We start from the raw sequence: 26,409 nt of genomic DNA, 5'->3' as shown, positions 1-26,409 counted from the left end.
AATTCTGACAGAGGAAGTGAAGAGGAGGCAGTCTAGATTTGAACATGGAAATGTCATGAATTAATGAGCACTAGGCACTTGACACCCCCTTCCCAAACTTCTGCATGGAGAACAGCCTGCTGCTAGCAAGTATGCAATAAAACCTCTAACAGAGTATAGTGCTCTAAATAACTTAACAGAATTCCACTGAGAAGTAAAAGAGCAAGTATGTTTATTGGCATCCCGCACAAATCTCTTCTAATCCTGGAATTTAAGGCACACATAGCATAAAAGCCAGGTCCCTGACTCTACCCTTAAAAGAATCAGTCAGCATAGTCTATGCATATATAAAATGTGCCCCTTCCTTTCTCCTATTAATTATGAATTAATAACCAAGATCTTAGTCATATTATCATTATAAACTGATAATCAGGTATTTGAAAGTAAAAGACCAAAACAAAAAGTAAAGACTACAATAAAGGAAACTAAGGTAATTTCCACAACTTAAGAGAACATTAAAAAATTGTTTGCTGTCCTTAAAGATATCCACTGAAATATTGCATCCATGAAAAATAATCATATGTTGTGTGAAAGCAACAACTAAAAAATAGAAAAACTACTGGAAATAAAATGTACAACTGATGAACATAAATCCCATATTAAATTTGGAAAACAAAGTAAATAAAATCTCCCTGAATGTAGATCAAAAGAATGTAGAGTAAAAAAAAATTATAAAATAAATGATTAATCTAAATGTCCCAACATCTGACTAAATGGAGTTCAGATTGAGTCTAAATTAGAGAAAACAGACGTGGTGGGAATAGAGGAAATTATGAAAGAAAAAACATACACCAGGGACAAATGTTCAGATCGAATATTCCCATGGAGGGCTGATGCAGATGAATCAAAAAAGATCTAACAATAATTGAAAGATATTAGAGGTCTGTGTGTTTGTGTGTGTGTGCACGTGTGTGTGTGTGTGTGTGTGTGTAGAGAGAGAGAGAGCAAGAATGAGAGAGATCAATTTGAGGATACACTTTGGCAAAATAATGGTTTCATGAAGAATGTTAAGAAACTGGTTCTAGAAAAGTGTTACTAGAAATAAAGGCAAGTCCTAAGGCGACAGCCATACAGCATGTCTAGAGAATGTAAAAAATTAATAAACAGAAACCTTAACTAAATAGAGTAGGGAGACCAGAAGTGCGAACTCTCACACCTGGCTACAATAGCAGAGCCCAATACGAAGAAGAAAGACTCCTTTCCTGGCAACAGCTCAGCCAATGAAAAGCCCTCAACTTTTTGTTTATGGACAGCCCTCCCAACTTCCTTTCCCACTCTATAAAAGAGTTCTCCATTTTTTTCTGGGGACTTGCACGTGATTCACCACGTTTGCACACTACAAATTACAATTCTCTGCTAAACCCATTTTTCTGGAGAAATAATTAGCAACCTATTTGTTTTAGGTCAACAAGAGCAATCTGTCCAAATTGGAACAGAAGGAAGGAAGGCTCTTGGAGGATATTTCCAGGAAAAAAAAAAATTGAAAACAAAGACAATGTGACTACAAATTTAAGATAAATTGAGAATATGAAAAGGCAATGGCAGGGACTTCCCTCGTGGCGCAGTGGTTGAGAGTCCGCCTGCTAATGCAGGGGACACGGGTTGGAGCCTTGGTTCGGGAAGGTCCCCCATGCCATGGAGCAACTAAGCCCGTGTGCCACAACTACTGAGCCTGTGCTCTAGAGCCTGTGAGCCACAACTACTGAGCCCGTGTGCCACAAGTACTGAAGCCTGCGCTCTTAGAGCCCATGCTCCACAACAAGAGAAGCCACCGCAATGAGAATCCCATGCACCACACGTAGTTCCCACTCACTTCAACTAGAGAAAGCCCGCACTCAGCAACAAAGACCCAATCAATGCAGCCAAAAATAAAAATATAAATAAATGTATATATTAAAAAAAGAGGGCAATGGCAATATTCCACATGAGAAATAAGCATGGTAGTAGAGGAAATGAGAAAATATTACATTTTGGCTATATTTTAAAGGTAGAGTTGATAGGATTTGGTGGAAGACATGTGTTCTATGTGAAAGAAAGAAGAGGGTCAAGTGTAAGTCCAAAAATCCTTTACTTTAAGAGCCTGAGGGAATAAAAGTGGCCCTTTGAAACTTAACAGTCAATTAAATCTATACAAAAATGTGTGGTCTAAATATGTGGACATTAATGCAACTTAGAGTCAAAAATCTGTGACTTCAAGAAGAATAAAATGAGAGAATAAATGGAGTAATTGAGACTAAAGATACGAGGGATTAAGTGAGATAAGCAAAGGCTTCTTCCTCTTCCTCCCCCAATAAGTGAGAAGCTCCAAGAAAAAAAGAAACTAACAACAAAATGGTATAATATATTCATGACCCAAACATAAAACTAACCATAATGTGACATTAGTTTGAATAATTCATTCATTTATCCATTCCTTAACAATGAGTTGTTAATATGTATCAGGCACTGTTAGATACCTGGAAGAAAACGACAGTAAACAAAACAGATATGTCTCTTCTAAGCTTTTATTAAATGGAGGAGGTAGACAATAAACAAATAAGACACAGATAATATGTTAGTTAAAGGTCCCTTGCAGAAATCTAATGCATGATTGGAACACAGAGAGCGATAAAGAATATAATTTTTAAAATGATGGTCAAGAAAGGCTTCCTTGAGGAAGTAACATTTAAGCAGAAACATGAGTTAAGTAGGGAGACAGTAGCCTAGATCTGTAGGGAAAAAGTCGTTTCAGAAAGTGCAAAGGTCCTGATGCAGGACCATGTACTAATATGAAGGCAACAAAGATGGTTGGAATCTAGTGAATGAGAGGAAGTGTGAAAAGACAAAAGACTGGAGGAACAACTATTTTCTAAATTAGGTGAGAAGTTCACGGAGAGTTCCAGACAGGGGAGTGCTATGATCTCATGTACGTTTAAAAAAATTAGTCCGGTTGTGATGGGGAGAAGATTATGAGATGGTGGCCAGAGCAGATGCAGGAGACAAATTAGGAAGTGATGGCAGTAATCCAGGTGAGAGGTGGGTGTGGTAGTGGAGGCGTTGAAAAGAGATTAGACTAGGGTTATATTTTGAAGGTAGAGCTGATAATATTTACTTGAAGATTGGATGTGCAATGTGATAGGAAGAGCAGGGTCAAGTATAGCTCCAAAAATTTCACTTTAACCATTTAGTAAACGGTGCTGGCATTTATTGAGATGAGGAAGAATAGGGTAGGTCTTGCAATTGCACATCTTTGCTGTCAACATCATTTGCCCTGCTATTGATTTCCAGAGTACACTTGGAAAAGCATAAAAATGATTTTGACTCGTAGGTCTAAGCTGTATCCATCTTGTTCCTCATGATCAGGCATATAGAAGGTTAGTCCTGCTGCTTCATTGTTGAGGGGAGAAATGGAAATAAGCATACTTGGAAAGAAACCTCAATTACTATTTCAAAATATGATCATACAACCTGTATGTATAAATATAGGTATATGTGTATAAATGTAGATCTTACCTACACATTCTTGTTAGAGTATCTATGAAGCACTTATAAAAATTGACTATAAAATTGTATCATAGTTTGAAATCTCCAGAAGCAGAACATGAGACAGAAATTTGGATGCCTGTGATTTATCGAGGCAAGGCAGAGCTTTTCAAGGAGAAAAACCCCCCACACTCACCGCTTCTAACTAATATTGGACAGAAGGTTCCTCAAGGCAGACAGAGGACCAAGCGCTGCCTCGGTTGCCCATCCCTGCCCTGCACCCTGGTAACCCTCTCCAGACAGTAAACTGAGGCTACTGTAGAGCTCACCTTGTTTGGTTTCCTTGTTTTCCCTGTTACCAATCCTCCATGGCATTTCTACATGTTTTGTGACAGTTTTTGTCCTGGACTATCTTTTCAAGGATGTTTGTATAACATCAAGAGATAGTTTTCCCTCTGGGGCAGAGGAGAGAGATCTGACCAAGATAATAAATACAATGTCTTCCTCTAGGGCATGGGTTGGCCAGGCTTGCTAGCTCAAGGTACTTTTCCTGTAATGCAATCCCCAGTGGGTATACAGGTAATACTTGCGGGAATTGAACTTTAGAAAATCAGTTCTAAGGTGTTACCATTGCTGCAAGAATCAAACTGTCCAGATCCATTTTTGGCTCACTGTCCTCCTTTCTGTGGCAAATCAACCTAGCAGCTACCGCCATGCCACTGCTTAGGAACTGCTTGACTATGTGACATCTCCTCTCTCAGGTGTCATCTTCCTATACTGTCTGATGTCAAAAGTCTGAAAATCATTGTTTAATATATTTTGCACTGATTTTCAATTCTTTCAGGTGTGAGAGTAAATCCAGTTCCTGTTACTTCACAGTAGTCAGAAGCAGAAGTTCCCTATGATGATTTTTTTCAAACAAAAACTAATAATAATAAAAAGAGATACTTGGCAAATATATTCAAGATAATTCAGAGAAAACACAAATCCACAAAATTAGAAATGAGAAAGCTTTGTAACATGTTCAAAGAAGACTAAGTATTACAGAATAATAAAAGAAGATTAAGTATTATAGGATAATACTTATGGCAGATACCATTTCTTGGCTGACCTAAGATATATTCTCAAACTTTTGCTCTTAGACCCTAGGGCAGTCCCTGTGACAATAAGTGGTAAGTGGAAGTTCGCTTGGCTAGGGGTCCCAGGAAAAATTTTTTCTGGAAAAACTGATGGTCCCATCCATTGTTTTTTCTCTTCTCTCATTTTCCTGCCTGGTAAATGTATAATGCCTGTACCATGAGAATAAACCATGCTTGACAAAAATGGAAGAGCAGAAAAATAGAAAGAATCCAGATCCTTGATGACATTCTTTAGTAACTGCATCATTACTGCACCCCTCACCTCAAGATTTTTATTTATCTATTTGTATATTTTAGAAAACCAAATCTTTAAGCCAGTGGTATTTAGATTTTCTGTTATTTGCAGCCAAATGCATTTCTTGTAATAACTATAAAGTATCTGATATGTTGCCATTTTTGCAAGCTCACAAGTTATGCTGACACAGTTTCCTAGAAGCTGGCAGGAGACACAAGACACCTGAGTTAGAGACAAAGGATAGTTGATTACTCACAGCAACATCAGAAGCTAGAGTATCATCATTTTCTTATGTTTATTTCCCAAGCTGCAACTCCCACAAGTGTTAGGATAACAGTCTCACCATACAGGGGGTTGTGTTACAAGACAGAAAACCTCAATCTTCTATAATAGGATGCAAGAAAACCTGCTCAACTTTTGCCCAGAGGCAACTTTATTATGCTGGGCAGCAAAAAAAAAAAAAAAAAAAAAAAAAAAAAAAAAAAAAATCTGTCCTCTGCTCTAAAATGATCTCTATCTTCCAAAGCTGTTTGCTAAGTCTAAGAAAAAGAAAATCTCACAACACATATAGAAACATTGTGAAGAATTGGCAGTTAATGCCTCTTCTCACAAGATGTGCACAAACGTGAGATCAACAGAGAATTATTTTTCAAAATTTGTAACTGGTGTGATTTAGAACTCTGTCCTCTTTATTCTGTGCTTTGAAATTTTTGAAATGACTAAATCTATCTGAAAATATATATATACATTTAAATAAGTTCAAACCTGAAATTATTGGAACAAAAGACTAATAGAGGAAATTGAAAACAGTTATTGAAAAGTTATCTACCCTTTGCTTTTCCACTCCCTTCCCTACCCTTCCCAAGTCTATGAGATGTGGCGGAGAAAAGTAGGTGTCTATAGTGTACTGGGAGGGGAATGAGTCTGAAGTGGGGTATCAACCCAAGCAGTTGTAGGTGTCACTCACCGTGGGAAGTCAGAACCCAAGCAAGGGGAGAAGGATAATACTTCATGGGACTGTGGCCTGAAGTGTCAGATCTTGAGCAAAATAAGGACAGCAACTGCATAGAAGGGTGGCCTAATAGAAAGTACGGTGTCACAACCCAAGCTAGGTGTGGAGGACAATGACACACTGGGCTCCAACAGCTTGTTCTGGCATTCACTCTGGGGAAATGGGGAGGCCACTGTGAAGAGTTAGATCAAAAAAGGAAGAGGGACGCTTCTGTGTGAAAGAGGGGTGACAGGGAAATTTTGAGATAGGTCATAAACAGGGGGTTCATCAAATAAGTAAATACATCAAGCAGTGTGAGAGCTGGATTCCTCAATATCATAGAAGGGAGTTAGGGGTATGGACACGGAGAAAACAAAAATGAAGCTTGTGGTGTTGAATTGAAACTGCATGTGCTAGTGTGAACTAAGAGTTTCCCATATAGAGATATAGACAGATAAAGCAATAAATACAGAGCACACTGTGTGTATGTATGCATGCATCTATACACACATACATGCATATACTCCCTAGCTCTGTTCTCTATCTGGAATCAGTCACATTTCAGTAACATAAGCAAACCTAGAGCTCAGACACTGGCTTCCCCAAACCATCTTCACTAAAAGTAACCAGGTCTGCTGGAAGAAATGGTAATATCATGCCTGGAGCAAGGAAATTACATGATGAATCTGGGATATCTTATGCCAGAGACTGGGCATTGCTCAAAGAATAACGGGGACATGTGAAGAGGACACAAGAGCTGGCTTGAAATGGCTCCCACTCATCTCATCAGAAAAAACACGAACAACCCAATAGTGATAGTAATGGATTATAACGCATTGAATAAAATGAGAAACAATGAATCCATATAAAAAATTAAATTGATAAATACATAGAAAACATATTTACATAGCTTTATATTACCTCCACACAAAATACCTACTAATTTCAAAAAGAGAAGAGTAACCTGACGGTGGACAATCCCAGTAGATATCAGCTTATCAAGGGGTCAAAGTGAACCACCAAAAGTGATGGGAATAATTGAAATCATGTATCACCTGAAAGGATGCAAAGAGGATGATGCAGCCACTTCTGTCACAGTCCTGCCAAAGATCCATACATGAATTCAATCATGAGGAACCATCAGACAAATTCGGATTGAGAGGCATTCCACAAAATAACTGCAAACTATAGCAATGCCAAGGTCACCAAAGTCAAGTAAACATTGAGTAATTCTTCCAGACTGAAGAAGACTAAAGAGATATGAAAGCTAAGTGCAGCCAGTAGTTATAAACTGAATCATTTTGCAAGAAAGACATTTTTGAAACAAGTAGTGAAACTTGAATGGTATCTGAGAATTAGATGGAAAAATGTATCAGTGTTAATTTATATAGGGGGAAGTCTTTATTTATGGGAATTACACAATATGGTATCTGACGGTGATATGCTATCAGTTTGGCAAACTAAACCATTCATTAAAAAAATCTTACTCTTCTAGTCAGAGAGAGAAAGACAAATATCTTATGATATCACTTATATGTGGAATTTAAAATATGATACAAATGCACTTATTTATGAAACAGACTCACAGACATAGAAAACAAATTTATGGTTACTTTTAAAGGGGTGGGGGCATAAATTAGGAGTTTGGGATTAACAGATGTGCACTATATAAAAAATAAATAACAAGGACCGATTATATAGCACAGGGAACTATATTCAATATTCTGTAATAACCTGTAATGGAAAGGAATATGAAAAATTATATATATAAAAAAAACTGAATAACTTTGTTGTACACCAGAAACTAACACAACATTGTAAATCAACTATACTTAACAGAAAAATCTACTCTTCTGTAAATTTTGTGATTATCTCACAACAAATATATTAAAAACAGAAAAATACATCGACTCAAAAAAATTCTTAAAATGATTCTGTAACCATGGAGTTTGATTCCAAACTTTCAAAATATATTATTTTGTTATTTCATATTTTATTGGAATATATAATATAATCTTCACACTATTAACTGGTGCAGAATCTAGGAGAAGAGAAAGAACAGTTCAATATGGTTTATGAAATTAACATCATTCTGACACTCAAATGCCAAAATATAGTATATATGACTAGACAGCAATCTCTACGTAATACAAAATCCTAAGTAAAATATCACCATTCCAAATTCCAGACTAAATCATGAGCAATTAGGGTCAAGACTAGGAATAGAAGGTCTGTATAATATGTAATGATGAAAAATATAAGCACTGAGGTAAAATAACGTGGCCTGAATCCTTGGGCTGCCACTTACTACCTGGGTGAACTTGGGTAGGTTCCCAAACCTCTTTAAGCCTCAGTGTCTTCCTTAATAACCTAGTTCATACTGTGGTGGGAAATAATTGAAATATGCATATATATAATATTATATATATATATATATATATATATATATATATATATATATACACTAGCTAATTATTATTAAAAGGAGAAGATGCATCAGTAACTACCTAATCAGAAAAAATTAAGGGACTTCCTTGGTGGTCCAGTGGTAAAGAATCCGCCTTACAATGCAGGGGATGCGGGTTTGATCCCTGGTCAGGTAACTAAGATCCCACATGCCGTGGGGCAACTAAGCCTGTGTGCCACAACTACTGAGCTCACGTGTCTCACCTAGAGAGCCCGCATGCCACAGCTACAGAGCCCACAAGCCCTGGAGCCTGTGGACCACAACTAGAGAAGAGAAAAACCCTCAAGCCACAACTAGAGAGAAGCCCATGCACCACAAGGAAAAGCCTGCATGCCACAACAAAAGATCTTGCATGCCTCAACAAAGATCCCGTGTGCCGCAACTAAGACCCGATGCAGCCAAAAATAAACAAAATAAATAAATAATAAAATCTTTAAAAAAAAAAAAGAAAAAATTAAGAGTAGCTTCCTTTGCTTCTAAGAAAACATTTAATAAAGTATAATACCTAATATAACTACTCCAGGACAGAACACACACACACACACACACACACACACACACAGAGAGATACCCTCTAGCAAGAAAATGATTTTTCTTTAATAAAATAAAGAATATAAATCTATATTAGCCACCTATTGCTACATAGTAAATTACCTCAAAGTTTAGCGGTTTAAGACAACAATAAACTTTTATATATCTCTCAATTTCTGTGGATCCAGAATTCAGAAGAGACAAGAATGGGCAGTTCTGCCTCAGAGTCTCTTATGATATGGTAGTCAAGATATTGGTTGAGGTTGTAGTCATCTGAAAGCTTAAGTGGGGTTCAAATTTCTGTCTCTTGCATTGCCAAAACATCATGGCTAACCAGATGAGACTAGCTGCTGGAGAAAGCCATAGTTTTGTCTATGTGAGCCTCTCTTTAGTGCTGTTTGAGAGACCTCATGACATGGTACCTGGCTTTCCTTTGAGTGAGCAATCCAAGAGAGCAAAGCTAAAGCTACAATGTCTTTTATTAACTAGGCTTAGATGTTATTCCATCATGTTCACAGTATTCACATAGAACAGACCATTCATGGTGGGAAAGGATTACACAAGGATATGAATACCAAGAATGAAGGACTGGAAGCCATCTTGGAGCCTAGCTATCACACTATTTTAAACCAATAATCAATACCTCATCTATGATAAAACCTAGAGTGGACCACTTTTGGTTGACCACTTTTGGTCCTCTCATGAACCTTTTTTTCTGGGACATCCATGATCCACAAATGAAATGGTGCACCACATACCTCCTGCTTACCAACAATGACTCAAGGCCATGACCACATTTATTTGGTCACATGACTCAGACTAGGCCAGGCAGTATCTGCTTCCTGTAAATTTGCCTTGGGACAAGAAGTTCCCAATGAAAACATGGCTATCTTCTTGAAAAGAGGTATTCTAAACTCAGATATAGTAGCCAGCAGTCATTTTGCAGCATAACAGAAAAATGAAGCTCTGTATAAAGAGAAACCAATGAGAACTGGAGAGAGAATATATCCTGTGGTGGTTATTGATTGGTTGCCCATGGAAAATCTATTTTCTCTTTTTAAATTATCAGCACATCTATGTCTCCTGTAGGTGGTATGAAAGATGCTCCTATCACTCCTGTCTTGTGGAGCAAACCACAAAACCCAGGCAGGGTTGATCATCGCATTCCATCTTCTAGACATGACGATGGCCTGGAAACTTGTGAGCATAGTGAGCATTTGGTCTTAAGGAATCGCAGATATTTAAAGACACTTGCTCTTTCCTGAAGGAATGAGAAGGCAGGTAGCCTTGGGATGCATTGGCTGCCATATTGGAATCAGGCTCAGGATCAAGCTGGCACTGAGAAAGGCAGAGGGAAGAGACAGGAAAAAACTGATCCTTGTTAATATATTTGAAAAATTATGGTCAGCTTTATATGAAGCCTCACCTACCTCTAGACTTCTCAGTTATATAAGCTAATAAAGTGTATTTTATTTTTTGAATGCTAGAGACATTTTTATTTTGCAATTATCAGAATGTAAGAACACTTTTTTTTTCCACAAAGATTTGCTGGGAGGCAAAAATAATAATTCCCAGATCTCGGGAAGAAGCCTAATGTTAGAGTATTTTTAAATCTGGCAGTATTTTCACATTTCTTTTATTTACAGAGCTTCTTTCACTCTAATAGTTTAGCAGAGAAGTTAGCCCTCTAAGTATGCAGGCTTCACTCACAATGGGGATACTTTTCATATGATCATCAACCTAACAAAAAATTTAGTCCTTTCTTCTGGCTTTCATAATACAATTTGAATTTGTATCCATGTTGCACATAAGATGGTTTTTTGGTATTCTATGTGCTTTTTTTCTCCTCAAACTTTTAATTAAAAAGATTTTCAAGTCCTCAGAAATGTCAAAAGGATATTACAGAGAACATCCCTAAATACTTTACCTAGATGATTGATCAGTTGTCACTATTTTGCCACATTTTCTCTTTCTCTTCTCCCCTTGTGTATGTTTGTATGTGTGTGTGTGCATGTGTGTGTGTACAGATACACGTATATCCATAGGCACACACAGCATTTGTTTTGGTTATTAAATGCTGGGATTGTACACCCCAAGACTTAGAGCTTAAAACACAGCTGACTATTAGCTTCCATGGTTCTGTGGGTTGACTGGTCTCAGCTGGGTGGTTTTGGTTTGGGGTCTTTCATGTGGCTGACGTCAGTTGACAGTTTCAGTTAAGTGAACCCTCAAGACGGTCCATTCACATGACTACCATGCATTGACTAAAGTGGTCCCCTGTATTAACTGTATTTTCTTTTTCTCTGTATTTTTTTCCCTCCCATAGTATTGTTAATTTATCAAGAGAAAGTGTTCCTTAGCCTAGATACTCACAGTTCATAGCTTCAAGGTTCGGGAACACAGGTCAGTGGCAAACTTCCATGGAACGCAACCCAAAGAAATTCTTTCCGTTCAGAATCACTTCGTACTCTAAAAGATACCTGCCTTCCTCATCTCCTCAAAATCTTTGTGGAATCATAATTTCTATAGAAATCTGCAGATGCTTTCTTTCTTGGTTCAACCACAGTAAAGTTATAGAAAGCTGCAACCCCCAGGGTTACAACGAATGCTCCAACAATATGAAATCTCAGATGCGTGGCCAGAAGGCCACGCGTCTGAGGTTTCATCAAAGAATTGGAAGCCATGGTAGTTACTCTCCTCAACAACAACGTCCTTCCAGACTGATGGGAAAATAGACCATTTTCTGTACTCTTGATATGCTGGCCTCTGAGGCCTTGTTGCCTAGAGAGAGACTGTTGCTCCCAGCTCTGGCTATTTCTCAGAGAAAGCAAATGACATGCAAGGGAGCATGCCCTTTGTATGCAACTAACCAATCAAAAGCCCATATTCTTTACTACCTCCTCTATCTGGCTCTTACACTCTAGGGGGCAATCTTCCCTCTGGTCTAGTTATCCCAGCACCAGGTACCAGACCAGTAAAGACAGCCCCTACATCCCAGAGCCTGCTGAAATTATTCACACTAGCCAGTCCTAAAACTTCTTACCTTGTTGGCCTTGCCTTTCCTATGGACATCACAGTAAAGATTCCTACTCCATACTTTCCCCACTCCTTCTGCCTCCTGACCCACCCTCGTGGGTCCCTGCAGGGCCCTATGTCATACTATGTGTCCTTTCCTCTTGACAATTGTGAGCAGCAAACAATCCTTTCAAAAGTAGTTGTCTCTTCAACTGTTGGTTTCACCATAGCTGAAAATTAACCAAACCTACATTTAAAAACATCTCTTAGGTTTCGCATTGCATGGTGAGTGTCCATAGGATGTAAACTCCACTAGTCTCTTAATGCTTGGGCCCAGAAACTGGCACTGTACCACTCCTGTCATATTCTATTGGCCAGAGCAGTGACAGAGTCTGCCTACACTCAAGGAGAGGGTACCTGAACCTGAACCCTTCCTGGAATAAACATCAAAGAGTTTGTGGCCATCATTAGTCTGCCATAGTCCATCTTATGTCTATAAATTATTTACATCTCTTTCATATGTAAAATGTACTTAGCACCTTCACCATCCCAAGAACCCAAAATGTAACAACAATTACAGCATTAGCCTAGGATCCTGTCATCTAATTCAGCTCTAGGTACAGGTGAAGCTACATGGATGATATTTATTGAGCATGAATATGAAAACCTATAAACTAAATATGTTTTCAATATGAAAACCTATAAACTAAAGAGAGAATTTACCCACTGTCCACAGACCCAACCTAAAATGGTGAAGCTGAGATACAATAATCACAATTGACATTACCACTGAAAGGGGAGGGAGAGTGGGAAACAGAGCCACAGTAGTTACTCATCCACAGCAATTCTGAAAGCCAGCTGAGCACCTGTCTCAATTGATTACGATCTAGTCCTATTCCCTGGGAATGATTCTGTGAAACCCCTGGATCCATCATCTAGACTCCTGGTTCTACTGGCTGAGTCATCTTGCCATTTTGATAAGAAATAGCCTGTACTTGCAACTGAATAGATTTCTGGGTTTTCTACTTGTCTTTGGAAGGTTCATCAACCAAAGGCCTCTTTTCACTTCCTGCTGTCTTTGTCTCATACTTTCCTATGAATCATAATGGTTTCACTCTATTATCTAAAAGCCACACCCACAGATCTCTTCAGGAAAGCCTCTCTCTATTTCATACCCAAAGTGAAGCTTCCTTGGGACAGTGCCTTTAAGGTTCCCGGAAGTCTATTGTTTAATTGAGAAAGACTGCAAGGAAACTTTTTCAGAACCTTAGAAAGTTTTTTGCTTAACTGAAAGTTAATTAGCTCTTTCTGTCTTACAGAAACAGAAGGTCCTCCAGGGGTACCCTGGATTGATCTTTGCCCTGAAGTCATGTCTTATGTTGTGAAGTTTTTCTGGAAAAGCCTGGGGATATGAAACAGCTTTATTTTTAAACCCAGGAAATCCTAGCTCCTTTATATTATTTTATAAATTCTCCAAAACCAAACAGACTCTTTGTTGGTTCATCTCTTTCTCCTTTTATTTTACCATAGACAGTATATTAGTTTCCTTGAACTGCATAACAAATTGCCACCAACCGTGTGGCTTAAAATAACAGGAATTTATTATTTCACAGTTCTGGAGGCTACGAGTACAAAATCAAGGGTTGGTAGGGGGCCATGCTCACTCAGAAGATTCCAGAGGAGAACCTGTTCTATTCCTTTCTCTTTGCTACTGGTGTTGCCAGCAATCCATGGTGTTCCTTAGCCTATAAACACATCAATCCAATATTTGCCTCTATTTTAACATGGGATTTTATCTGTGTGTCCATTTGTTTATGTCTCTTCTCTTCTTATAAGGATACCAGTCACATTGGACTAGGGCCCACCCTAATAACCTCACTTAACTTGATTACATTTGCAAATATCTTATTTCCAGATAAGGTCAAATTCACTAACTTGGGGTTAGCACTTTAAATATCTTTTGGGGGTGGGATGCTCTTCAACCTATAGCAGGCAGCTAGAAACAGCCAGTTGCCTCAATTCCTCCTGGAAAACTTCACAGCCAGATTGACAAACTCAATTATGTACACTTTCTATTTTTTTTAAAATTGCAGGTGCCGGTATTATCAAACTTTCCTTCACTCTACAACAAGGATTCCTTTCTCCCATCTCACACTAATATTTTCAAACCCTTACTAACAGTCTCCTCTAGGCTCTTCCAACTTTGACCACTTATTCCCAAAGTCAGTGCCACGTGTTTAGTGCTTTTTGATACAGCAGTCAGTCTCTTTCTCTCTCCCCTCCCCCATACCCTCACAGGTGCGCATGCACACATGCACACATACATTTATACAGTAAGACTAATTTTCAGACATCATGGCACTACACATCATCTCTCAGTACTTTGGCAAATATCTCCTAAGAATTGGGCTGTTCTCTCTTATTACCACAATACAATTATTGTGGTAATACAATACAATTATTTAATTCAAGAAATGTTTACTTAATATATGCTATTGTAAACTAAAATTATGAAGGAAAGAAGAGTATATTACATCAATATGCAAATGAGAGCAGTCCTATCTAGCAATGCTCTGAATGAACTGATTTGGCTTCTGGGGCTTTATAATTCTTCTAACTCTAAGTGTCTAAGTGATTACCTATTGTTGATTATATCACTTCTGTAAAAGTGCTAAATAAAATGCCATTTATTAACTTCAGTTTTTAAATATTTATTCAGCATGTCAAAACTCCAATTTTCCATATAATAACTTTGAAATGAGACTATTAATCTATATGCTGGTTTAGTCACTGCAGATTTCTCCTGTAGGGAGATTAGCAAAGATTATATCTAGTTTTGTTTGTTTCACATTATTTTCTTGCAATGAGTGGATGATGAAAAAACTAAATTATATATGCACATTCAATTTAAGAAACATGACATATAGCATTTTATAAAACTTTTACCACATAATTTTAAAAAATTAGTTGTATCCCATATCAAGAAAACCTTCTCAAAGAAAACAAAGTGTGTCCAGATGATGAAGGTACCTCAAGGTTTAATATTTATCCTTTATTTCTTCATAATTTCATTGAATCCACATAAAGGAAACAGTCAATAAGTTAATGAAAGTCACTGTAAAATTGAAAGACTCAAATAACACTAATATTTTTATAAAAACTTTAAATCATAAAGAGCCTTGATAAAGCACTACTTTTTTGATGCAGATAAAGTATTTTTTAATTCATTTTTTCCTTAAAATGACTCTATATCAAGTCACAATGGAGCAAGCATTATAGGTAGAAACAAATATATATATATATTCCTACATTAATTTGGCCCAAAATTTTGGGAGCATTTTGGGCACACTGAATTCATTAGTAACGCTTCCACACAGCAAAATCATTTTAGGTTATAGTTTCAAAGCTTACTTTCTTTCAAGTCTAGGGCCTGAGGTTTTATATTAATTTTCAGAATGGACAAAAGCAAATCGGGGGGAATATATGACACATAGAAAGCAGAGAATTAACATGAAATTTGCAATATCCATATAGAAGGGTATCACTGCACGATATCTAATCATTAGTCTACTCTGTCTTAAACGAAGCAGGGATAATACTGAAGGTTATTAATCATTCAATTTTCACAGCAGTGCACCAGCATGAATTTATTTAGCACAGCCGCTTACACTGTTTTGACACATTAGAAAAAAAAAGTGTTTTGTCTAATTGGCCTTCAAACTCCCACTTCCACCAGGATGTTGTGTTAATCTATTATTATTTCACATGATATGTGCTACGTGGCACAGAGCCAACACAGCCTGGTTTCAGATATGCTAACGAAGTTCCATTGTGTCATTTGTGTATTCCCTTTAATTACTCTCCTCTCCTTCTGCAGAGATTTTAAAAGGATACATCTTCAAAGAAGGTAAAGTAAGACACTGCATCTACAGTAGCATTTCCTACATAAAGCCACGTGGAACCTCACTGTCTGAACAGATGTTACAGTTTTGAAGGCTAATGAGAGGCACAAGCGCCCGGTGGCATAAGTGTCACAAATACCTTTCTTTCTTCATTTGCTTGATTATCTGCAAGTAAGTAGTCTTATCAGAGTCTATGACTGAGAATTGTTCACTACCCAGATTCTCTCAAAAATCGAGTAAAGTGATTTCATAGGAAAATAATCTAAGAAACATGGTACTCATTCCCTTTATGACCACATCACAGCCTTCATTAATATATAAACAGATGCTTTTGTCGAGACTCCTTAGAAGAAAGATCCCACTGAAAAGCACTTTCTGGGTTTCCAGGACTATTTCTTATTTCTCTTTTCTTTCCAAACGTCTTCCTCACTGCTTCCTCAATCTTACTAACTCGCCTTAAATTTGTGAAATAAGAAGCAGTCACTGAGGAACTCTGAACTCCTCCCACAAGTAAGAGCCTACCTACATCTGTACACAGACACATTATCTTCTCTGTTGCTGTGGATGAAGGCTCCCTCCCTTTATCAAAGATGAACTTTTAACTTCTCTGCTTGAGCTCTGGATGCCATCGCCTCTCACCTCAGCAACTTCGTGCCCATTATTACTCTCCTCCTTATATAATTGGTCTCTTCCTATCTACTGGATATTTCTACCAGCATGCCAACATGCTTGAGTACCACTTAAAATAAATAATCCCCTTTGTCCCACATCCTTTCCAGCTACCTCAGTTTCTCTCTTCACAACAAAACATCTTGAAAGAGATGCCCAGGATTTCTGTCTCCACATTATTTATCAACATTTATTATTGGCATTTTTACCCTTCTTGCTTCTTCTATTTCTGCTTTTTTTTTTTGCTGACAAATTTCAAAACGAATCTCAGACATCATATCTCTTTGCTCATACTTTCCCATACCTCTGAGATAAAGTCATTTCTAAATAAATACACTATTAATACTACACCTAACAAAATAATAGTAATTCTAAGTGATCTAGTACCCCATTAATGCTCAATTTTTCCTATTTGCATTAAAAAACAGTGTTCCTTTACCCTTTAAAACTGCTGTTTTTTGTTGAAGCAATTGGATCACATATACCATGGACTTAGCTAATTACATTTTCTTGATATCACTAAACATATCCTTGTATCCCTCATAGTTCCTGTGAGATAACATAGAGATTTAATTAGATTAAGGTTTGATTTTCGTTGTTGTTGTTGTTGAAGTGTTAATATTGGCTGCCCACCTCAAAAAATAAAGTCAGTTTTTTCCCCAGGTCTCCACTTTTATAAACTTTATTTTTTGAGCTTTTAACGGTGCCACCTCCCCCATCTCCTACATCATGTTCAACCAGTATCTTCTCTGCTATTTCAGATTGAAAGCTGTTAGAAGGAAAAGCCCTCAACCTACTGCCAGTGGATTAGTAAACGTGCCCATAGAAGCACTTGGGCATTTGTCTCTGTTAAAGTTGGAAGTGATGTCATTTTTCCTACCAGCGAGTCTTCTGCCGTTCTCAGGGAAATTGCTACATTGACCTCTCTCTTCTAGTTCAACTTCTTTTTTTCTGCTTTTATTCCATTAGCATTTAAAAATACTCCCATTTAAAAAATAAAGAAAGAACTCTCTTTTAGTCCCCTAACGCTCTCTGGCTATCTTTTTCATCCTGATTCATAACAAAACACTTGAGGGAGTTTTCTACACTCATAATGAATTCTTCCTTATCTCCCACCCACTTCTCAACCCGTTGCAATCTGGCTTTTTCCCATCAACAATTCCATTGAAATTGCAGTTGCCAAGGAAATCAACAATTTCCACATCACTAAATCAGATGACCATTTCTTAGTTCTTATGTTGATTTAGTGTCTAGAAATATTTGACTGCCTTGAACACTTTTTTTAAGTGAATTTTTTTTTTTTTTTTTTTTTTTTTTGCGGTACACAGGCCTCTCACTGTTGTGGCCTCGCCCATTGCGGTGCACAGGCTCCGGACGCGCAGGCTTAGCGGCCATGGCTCACGGGCCTAGCCGCTCTGCAGCACGTGGGATATTCCCGGACCGGGGCAAGAACCCGTGTTCCCTGCATTGGCAGGCGGACTCTCAACCACTGCGCCACCAGGGAAGCCCCTAAGTGAAATTTGTTAAAATTTATTTATTTTATATTTTACTTTTGGCTGCATTGGATCTTTGTTGCTGTGCGCAGGCTTTCTCTAGTTGGGCAAGTGGGGGCTACTCTTCGTTGTGGTGCATGGGCTTCTCCCTGTGGTGGCTTCTCTTGTTGCAGAGCACAGGCTCTAGGCGTGAGGGCCTCAGTAGTTGTGGCTTGCGGGCTCTAGAGCGCAGGCTCAGTAGTTGTGGTGCATGGGCTTAGTTGCGTGGCATGTGGGATCTTCCCAGACTAGGGATCAAACCCATGTCCCCTGCACTGGCAGGCGGATTACTAACCACTGTGCCACCAGGGAAGCCCATGACTCTTTTCTTGAAAACTGTCTCTATTTTGTTAAAAGCTAAGGTGATCTTGTCATACCTAGAAAGGCAGCAAATAAAGTCCAGCACTCTCAGCTATTTAGGAGCCACCCTAAAATGGATGATTTTACTAACTGCCATTTCTCTTGGTGGGACACAGGTACCACAGGGGATCTATTCAATAAACTGATACTCTGGAATATGGTGTGATCATATGTTCAAGACTTGTTCTGCCTCTATCTTTTATAATTTCAACCATTGCCATAAAGAACCCTCACTAATTCCTAATGCCAATTCCTTCATAGAGGTTTAATCAGATATTTAACTAACTAGAAGGAGAGTCAGTTGTAAAAGAATTATACTCTTTTTATTTTATTTTATTCAGGGCATACAATACTTCACATTTTCCTTCTGTAAAAGCAAGCTAATTAGAATGGTGAATGGAGTTTGAAAATAGAATTCCTGACCACCATATTTAAGGAATGTTTTGCAGTTGATAAGACAGTATAAAAAAAACTTGAGCCCCAAGGAATTAATTAAAAGTGGATTATAATAATGAATACCAGAGCTAGAAAGGTCTTGTTAGACAAATCATTTTTTATATTATAATAATTAGCTAAATTCCAATAATTCTACTATATATATTACAGCACCCTTATTCTCGTTTGTAGGGAGAATATTTTCTAGTCAAACTCATTAATTTATTTTAAAAGATTACTGAACAAAACTTTTCAATAATGACACCTTATGATTTCTTTTTTTTATAAACATACTCTAAGGAAATAGTACTAATATCAAGAAATAACACACACACCAGAAATACAGCTACATGTGGAACAACTCCTACAGAACACCTACTGAACGCTGGCAGAAGACCTCAGATCTCCCAAAAGGCAAGAAACTCCCCACGTACCTGGGTAGGGCAAAGCGGAGAGATTCCCGCACAGAGGATCGGTGCCGGCCGGTGCTCACCAGCCTGAGAGGCTTGTCTGCTCGCCCGCCGGGGCGGACGGCGCTGGGAGCTGAGGCTTGGGCTTCGGTTGGAGCATGGGGAGAGGACTGGGGCTGGGGGCGTGAACACAGCCTGAAGAGGCTAATGCGCCACAGCTAGCCGGGAGGGAGTCCGGGAAAAAGTCTGGAGCTGCCGAAGAGGCAAGAGACTTTTTCTTCCCGCTTTGTTTCCTGGCGCGCGAGGAGAGGGCATTAAGAGCGCTGCTTGGAGGAGCTCTAGAGAAGAGCGCGAGCCGCGGCTGAAAGTGCGGACCCCAGAGATAGGCGTTGGACACTGGGGCTGCTGCCGCCGGCAGAAGGCCTGTGTGCGAGTGCAGGTCACTGTCCACTCCCCCCTTCCGGGAAGCCTGTGCAGCCCGTCCCTGCCGGAGTCCCGGGATCCAGGGACGACTTCCCTGGGAGAACGCACGCCGGCCTCTGCTGCTGCAGGCTCGTCCTGCACTCCGTGCCCCCGACTCCCCCCCGGCCTGAGTGAGCCAGAGTCCCCGAAGCGGCTGCTCCATTAACCCTGTCCAGTCTGAGTGAAGAATAGATGCCCTCCAGCGACCTACACGGAGAGGCGGGCCCAATAAAAAGCTGAGACATGGGAGCTGTGAGAACAGAGAAGAGAAAGGAAAATCTCTCCCAGCAGCCTCAGAAGCAGCGGATTAAAGTCTCACAATCAACTTGATGTACCCTGAATCTGTGGAATACATGAAGGGACAACGAATCATCCCAAATTGAGGAGCCAGGAGTCAGTGCTGTGCTTCTGAGGTGGGAGAGCCAACTTCAGGACACTGGTTCACAAGAGACCTCCCAGCTTCACATAATATCAAACGGCGAATATCTTCCAGAGATCTCCATCTCAACACCGACACCCAGCTTCACTCAATGACCAGTAAGTTACAGTACTGGACACCATATGCCAAGCAACTAGCAAGACAGGAACACAACGCCACCCATCAGCAGAGAGGCTGCCTAAAATCATAAAAAGTCCGCAGACACCACAAAAAACACCACCAGATGAGAACCTGCCCACCAGAAAGACAAGATCCAGCTTAATCCACCAGAACACAGGCACTAGTCCCCTCCACCAGGAAGCCTACAAAACCCACTGAACCAACCTTAGCCACTGGGGACAGACACCAAAAACAACGGGAACTACGAACCTGCAGCCTACAAAAAGGAGAACCCAAACACAGTAAGATAAGAAAAATGAGAAGACAGAAAAACACACAGCAGTAGAAGGGGCAAGATAAAAACCCACCAAACCTAACAAATGAAGAGGAAATAGGCAGTCTACCTGAAAAAGAATTCAGAATAATGATAGTAAAGATGATCCAAAATCTTGGAAATAGAATAGACAAAATGCAAGAAATAGTTAACAAGGACCTAGAAGAAATAAAGACAAATCAAGCAACGATTAAAAACACAATAAATGAAATGAAAAATACTCTAGATGGGATCAATAGCAGAATAACTGAGGCAGAAGAATGGATAAGTGACCTGGAAGATAAAATAGTGGAAATAACTACTGCAGAGCAGAAGAAAGAAAAAAGAATGAAAAGAACAGAGGACAGTCTCAGAGACCTCTGAGACAACATTAAACGCACCAACATTCAAATTATAGGGGTTCCAGAAGAAGAAGAGAAAAAGAAAGGGACTGAGAAAATATTTGAAGAGATTATAGTTGAAAACTTCCCTACTATGGGAAAGGAAATAGTCAGTCAAGTATAGGAGGCACAGAGAATCCCATACAGAGAATCCCATAAATCCAAGGAGAAATATGCCAAGAAACATATTAATCAAACTGTCAAAAATTAAATACAAAGAAAATATATTAAAAGCAGCAAGGGAAAAACAACAAATAACGCATAAGGGAATCCCCATCAGGTTAAGAGCTGATCTCTCAGCAGAAACTCTGCAAGCCAGAAGGGGGTGTCAGGACATATTTAAAGTGATGAAGGAGAAAAACCTACAACCAAGATTACTCTACCCAGCAAGGATCTCATTCAGATTTGATGGAAAAATTAAAACCTTTACAGAGAAGAAAAAGCTGAGAGAGTTCAGCACCACCAAACCAGCTTTACAACAAATGCTAAAGGAACTTCTCTAGGCAAAAAAACACAACAGAAGGAAAAGACCTACAATAATGAACCCAAAACAATTAAGGAAATGGGAATAGGAACATACATATTGATAATTACCTTAAATGTAAATAGCTTATATGCTCCCATCAAAAGACACAGGCTGGCTGAATGGATACAAAAACAAAACCCATATATATGCTGTATACAAGAGACCCACTTCAGACCTAGAGACACATACAGATTGAAAGTAAGGGGATGGAAAAAGATATTCCATGCAAGTGGAAACCAAAAGAAAGCTGGAGTAACAATTCTCATATCAGACAAAATAGATTTTAAAATAAAGACTATTAGAAGAGACAAAGAAGGACACTACATAATGATCAAGGGATTGATCCAAGAAGAAGATATAACAATTGTAAATATTTATGCACCCAACATAGGAACACCTCAATACATAAGGCAAAATCTAACAGCCATAAAAGGGGAAATCGACAGTAACACATTCATAGTAGGGGACTTTAACACCCCACTTTCACCAATGGACAGATCATCCAAAATGAAAATAAATAAGGAAACACAAGCTTTAAATGATACATTAAACAAGATGGACTTAATTGATATTTATAGGACATTCCATCCAAAAACAACAGAATACACATTCTTCTAGAGTCCTCATGGAACATTCTCCAGGATAGATCATATCTTGGGTCACAAATCAAGCCTTGGTAAACTTAAGAAAATTGAAATTGTATCAAGTATCTTTTCCGACCACAACGCTATGAGACTACATATCAAATACAGGAAAAGATCTGTAAAAAATACAAACACACGGAGGCTAAACCAATACACTACTTAATAACGAAGTGATCACTGAAGAAATCAAAGAGGAAATAAAAAAATACCTAGAAACAAATGACAATGGAGACACGACGACCCAAAACCTATGGGATGCAGCAAAAGCAGTTCTAAGAGGGACGTTTATAAAAATACAATCTTACCTTAAGAAACCGGAAACATCTCGAATAAACAACATAACCTTGCACCTAAAGCAATTAGAGAAAGAAGAACAAAAAAAACACCCCAAAGTTAGCAGAAGGAAAGAAATCAGAAAGATCAGATCAGAAATAAATGAAAAGAAATGAAGGAAATGATAGCAAAGATCAATAAAACTAAAAGCTGGTTCTTTGAGAAGATAAACAAAATTGAAAAACCATTAGCCAGACCCATCAAGAAAAAAGGGAGAAGACTCAAATCAAGCGAATTAGAAATGAAAAAGGAGAAGTAACAACTGACACTGCAGAAATACAAAAGATCATGAGAGATTACTACAAGCAACTCTATGCCAATAAAATGGACAACCTGGAAGAAATGGACAAATTCTTAGAAATGCACAACCTGCCAAGACTGAATCAGGAAGAAATAGAAAATATGAACAGACCAACCACAAGGAACGAAATTGAAACAGTGATTAAAAATCTTCCAAGAAACAAAAGCCCAGGACCAGATGGCTTCACAGGCAAATTCTATCAAACATTTAGAGAACAGCTAACACCTATCCTTCTCAAATTCTTCCAAAATATAGCAGAGGGAGGAAAACCCCCAAACTCATTCTACGAGGCCAGCATCACCCTGATACCAAAACCAGACAAGGATGTGACAAAGAAAGAAAACTACAGGTCAATATCACTGATGAACATAGATGCAAAAATCCTCAACAAAATACTAGCAAACAGAATCCAACAGCACATTAGAAGGATCACACACCATGTTCAATTGGGGTGTATTCCAGGAATGCAAGGATTCTTCAATACATGCAAATCAATCAATGTGATACACCATATTAACAAATTGAAGGAGAAAAATCATATGATCATCTCAATAGATGCATAGAAAGCTTTTGACAAAATTCAACACCCATTTATGATAAAAACCCTGCAGAAAGTAGGCATAGAGGGAACTTGCCTCAACCTAATAAAGGCCATATATGACAAACCCACAGAGAACATCGTCCTCAATGGTGAAAAACTGAAAGCATTTCCACTAAGATCAGTTACAAGACAACATTGCCCACTCTCACGACTCGTATTCAACATGGTTTTGGAAGTTTTAGCCACAGCAATCAGAGAAGGAAAGGAAATAAAAGGAATCCAAATCAGAAGAGAAGAAGTAAAGCTGTCACTGTTTGCAGATGACATGATACTATACATAGAGAATCCTAAAGATGCTACCAGAAAACTACTAGAGCTAATCAATGAATTTGGTAAAGTAGCAGGATACAAAATTAATGCAGAGAAATCTCTGGCATTCCTATATACTAATGATTAAAAATCTGAAAGTGAAATCAAGGAAACACTCCCATTTACCATTGCAACAAAAAGAATAAAATATCTAGGAATAAACCTACCTAAGGAGACAAAAGACCTGTATGCAGAAAATTATAAGACACTGATGAAAGAAATTAAAGATGATACAAATAGATGGAGAGATATACCATGTTCCTGGATTGGAAGAATCAACATTGTGAAAATGACTCTACTACCCAAAGCAATCTACAGATTCAATGCAATCCCTATCAAACTACCACTGGCCTTTTTCACAGAACTAGACCAAAAAATTTCACAATTTGTATGGAAACCCAAAAGACCCCGAACAGCCAAAGTAATCTTGAGAACGAAAAATGGAGCTGGAGGAATCAGGCTCCCTGACTTCAGACTATACTACAAAGCTACAGTAATCAAGACAGTATGGTACTGGCTCAAAACCAGTAATATAGATCAATGGAACAGGATAGAAAGCCCAGAGATAAACCCATGCACATATGGTCACCTTATCTTTGATAAAGGAGGCAGGAATGTACAGTGGAGAAAGGACAGTCTCTTCAATAAGTGGTGCTGGGAAAACTGGACAGTGACATGTAAAAGTATGAGATTATATCACCCCCTAACACCATATACAAAAATAAGCTCAAAATGGATTAAAGACCTAAATATAAGGCCAGACACTATCAAACTCTTAGAGGAAAACATAGGCAGAACACTCTATGACATAAATCACAGCAATATCCTTTTTGAACCATCTCCTAGAGAAATGGAAATAAAGACAAAAATAAACACATGGGACCTAATGAAACTTCAAAGCTTTTGCACAGCAAAGGAAACCATAGACAAGACCAAAAGACAACCCTCAGAATGGGAGAAAATATTTGCAAATGAAGCAAATGACAAAGGATTAATTTCCAAAATTTATAAACAGCTCATGCAGCTCGATAACAAAAAAACAAACAACCCAACCCAAAAATGGGCAGAAGACCTAAACAGACATTTCTCCGCAGAAGATATACAGACTGCCAACAAACACATAAAAGGATGCTCAACATCTTTAATCATTAGAGAAATGTAAATCAAAACTACAATGAGATGTCATCTCACACCAGTCAGAATGGCCATCATCAAAAAAATCTAGAAACAATAAATGCTGGAGAGGGTGTGGAATAAAGGGAACACTCTTGCACTACTGGTGGGAATGTGAATTGGTACAGCCACTATGGAGAACTGTATAGAGGTTCCTTAAAAAACTACAAATAGAACTACCTTATGACCCAGCAATCCCACTACTAGGCATATACCCTGAGAAAACCATAATTCAAAAAGAGTCATGTACCAAATGTTCATAGAAGCCCTATTTACAATAGCCCAGAGATGGAAACAACCTATGTGTCCATCATCAGAGGAATGGATAAAGAAGATGTGGCACATATATACAATGGAATATTACTCAGCCATAAAAAGAAACGAAATTGAGCTATTTGTAATGAGGTGGATGGACCTAGATTCTGTCATACAGAGTGAAGTAAGTCAGAAAGAGAAAGACAAATACTGTATGCTGACACATATATATGGAATTTAAGAAAAAAAATGTCATGAGGAACTTAGGGGTGAGACAGGCATAAAGACACAGACCTACTAGGGAATGGACTTGAGGATATGGGGAGGGGGAAGGGTAAGCTGTGACAAAGCGAAAGAGAGGCATGGACATATATACACTACCAAACGTAAGGTACATAGCTAGTGGGAAGCAGCCGCATAGCACAGGGAGATCAGCTTGGTGATTGGTGACCGCCTGGATGCGTGGGATAGGGAGGGTGGGAGGGAGACACAAGAAGGAGGGGATATGGAAACATATGTATATGTATAACTGATTCATTATATTATATAGCAGAAACTAACACACCATTGTTAAGCAATTATACTCCAATAAAGATGTAAAAAAAAAGAAAAGAAAAGAATTAACACAATTTCAATTGGATTTTTGACAATGATTTATCATCCTTGTTAAGTCTGTTGGATGACCACTGTGGTTTCAGCTCCATAGCAATACAGAGAATTTACCTCTAGAGTCAAAGTAGATGATACTGTCTAGATTTTATGTCATGCCTAACATAACGTGACACATAATATACTGATACCAGAGAAAAGTCTAATTATTGAATATTACCTGGTAGTTATCATAGAAAATTTGGCTAAAAGTCAAGATAAGTATTATTTATGATATACGGTGACATCAATTTTGCTGAATTTGTGCATAAATTAGCAAAATATCTGATTGTTATCTGGAAGCACTTTCTACTGAATTTTTATTAAATTGGTTCAAAATTAAGGTACATTTTTGGATCAGTTACTTCACAATTGGGCAAATTATTATTATTCCACAGTAAATGATATAGTTGAATATGCTATTAAATTCTATTCCTTGAAATAAATACAGATATATCTACACCATTATGTAAAACTGAAAAAGATATAGTGATTACACAAGGTGTACATAATATATAACCTGTAAATTCAGACCAAGGACTCTGGAAGTCCAAGGATCTGAGGGCTTTAAAATGTAAAGCTGGGGCTTCCCTGGTGGCGTAGTGGTTGAGAGTCTGCCTGCCGATGCAGGGGACACGGGTTCGTGCCCTGGTCCAGGAGGATCCCACATGCTGTGGAGTGGCTGGGCCCGTGAGCCATGGCCGCTGAGCCTGCACAT

This window comes from Mesoplodon bidens (genome assembly GCF_964165515.1).
Source record: "Mesoplodon bidens genome assembly, chromosome: 9".
Taxonomy (NCBI): domain Eukaryota; kingdom Metazoa; phylum Chordata; class Mammalia; order Artiodactyla; family Ziphiidae; genus Mesoplodon; species Mesoplodon bidens.
The sequence above is the reverse complement of the archived record's forward strand: the minus strand, read 5'-3'. Positions refer to the sequence as shown.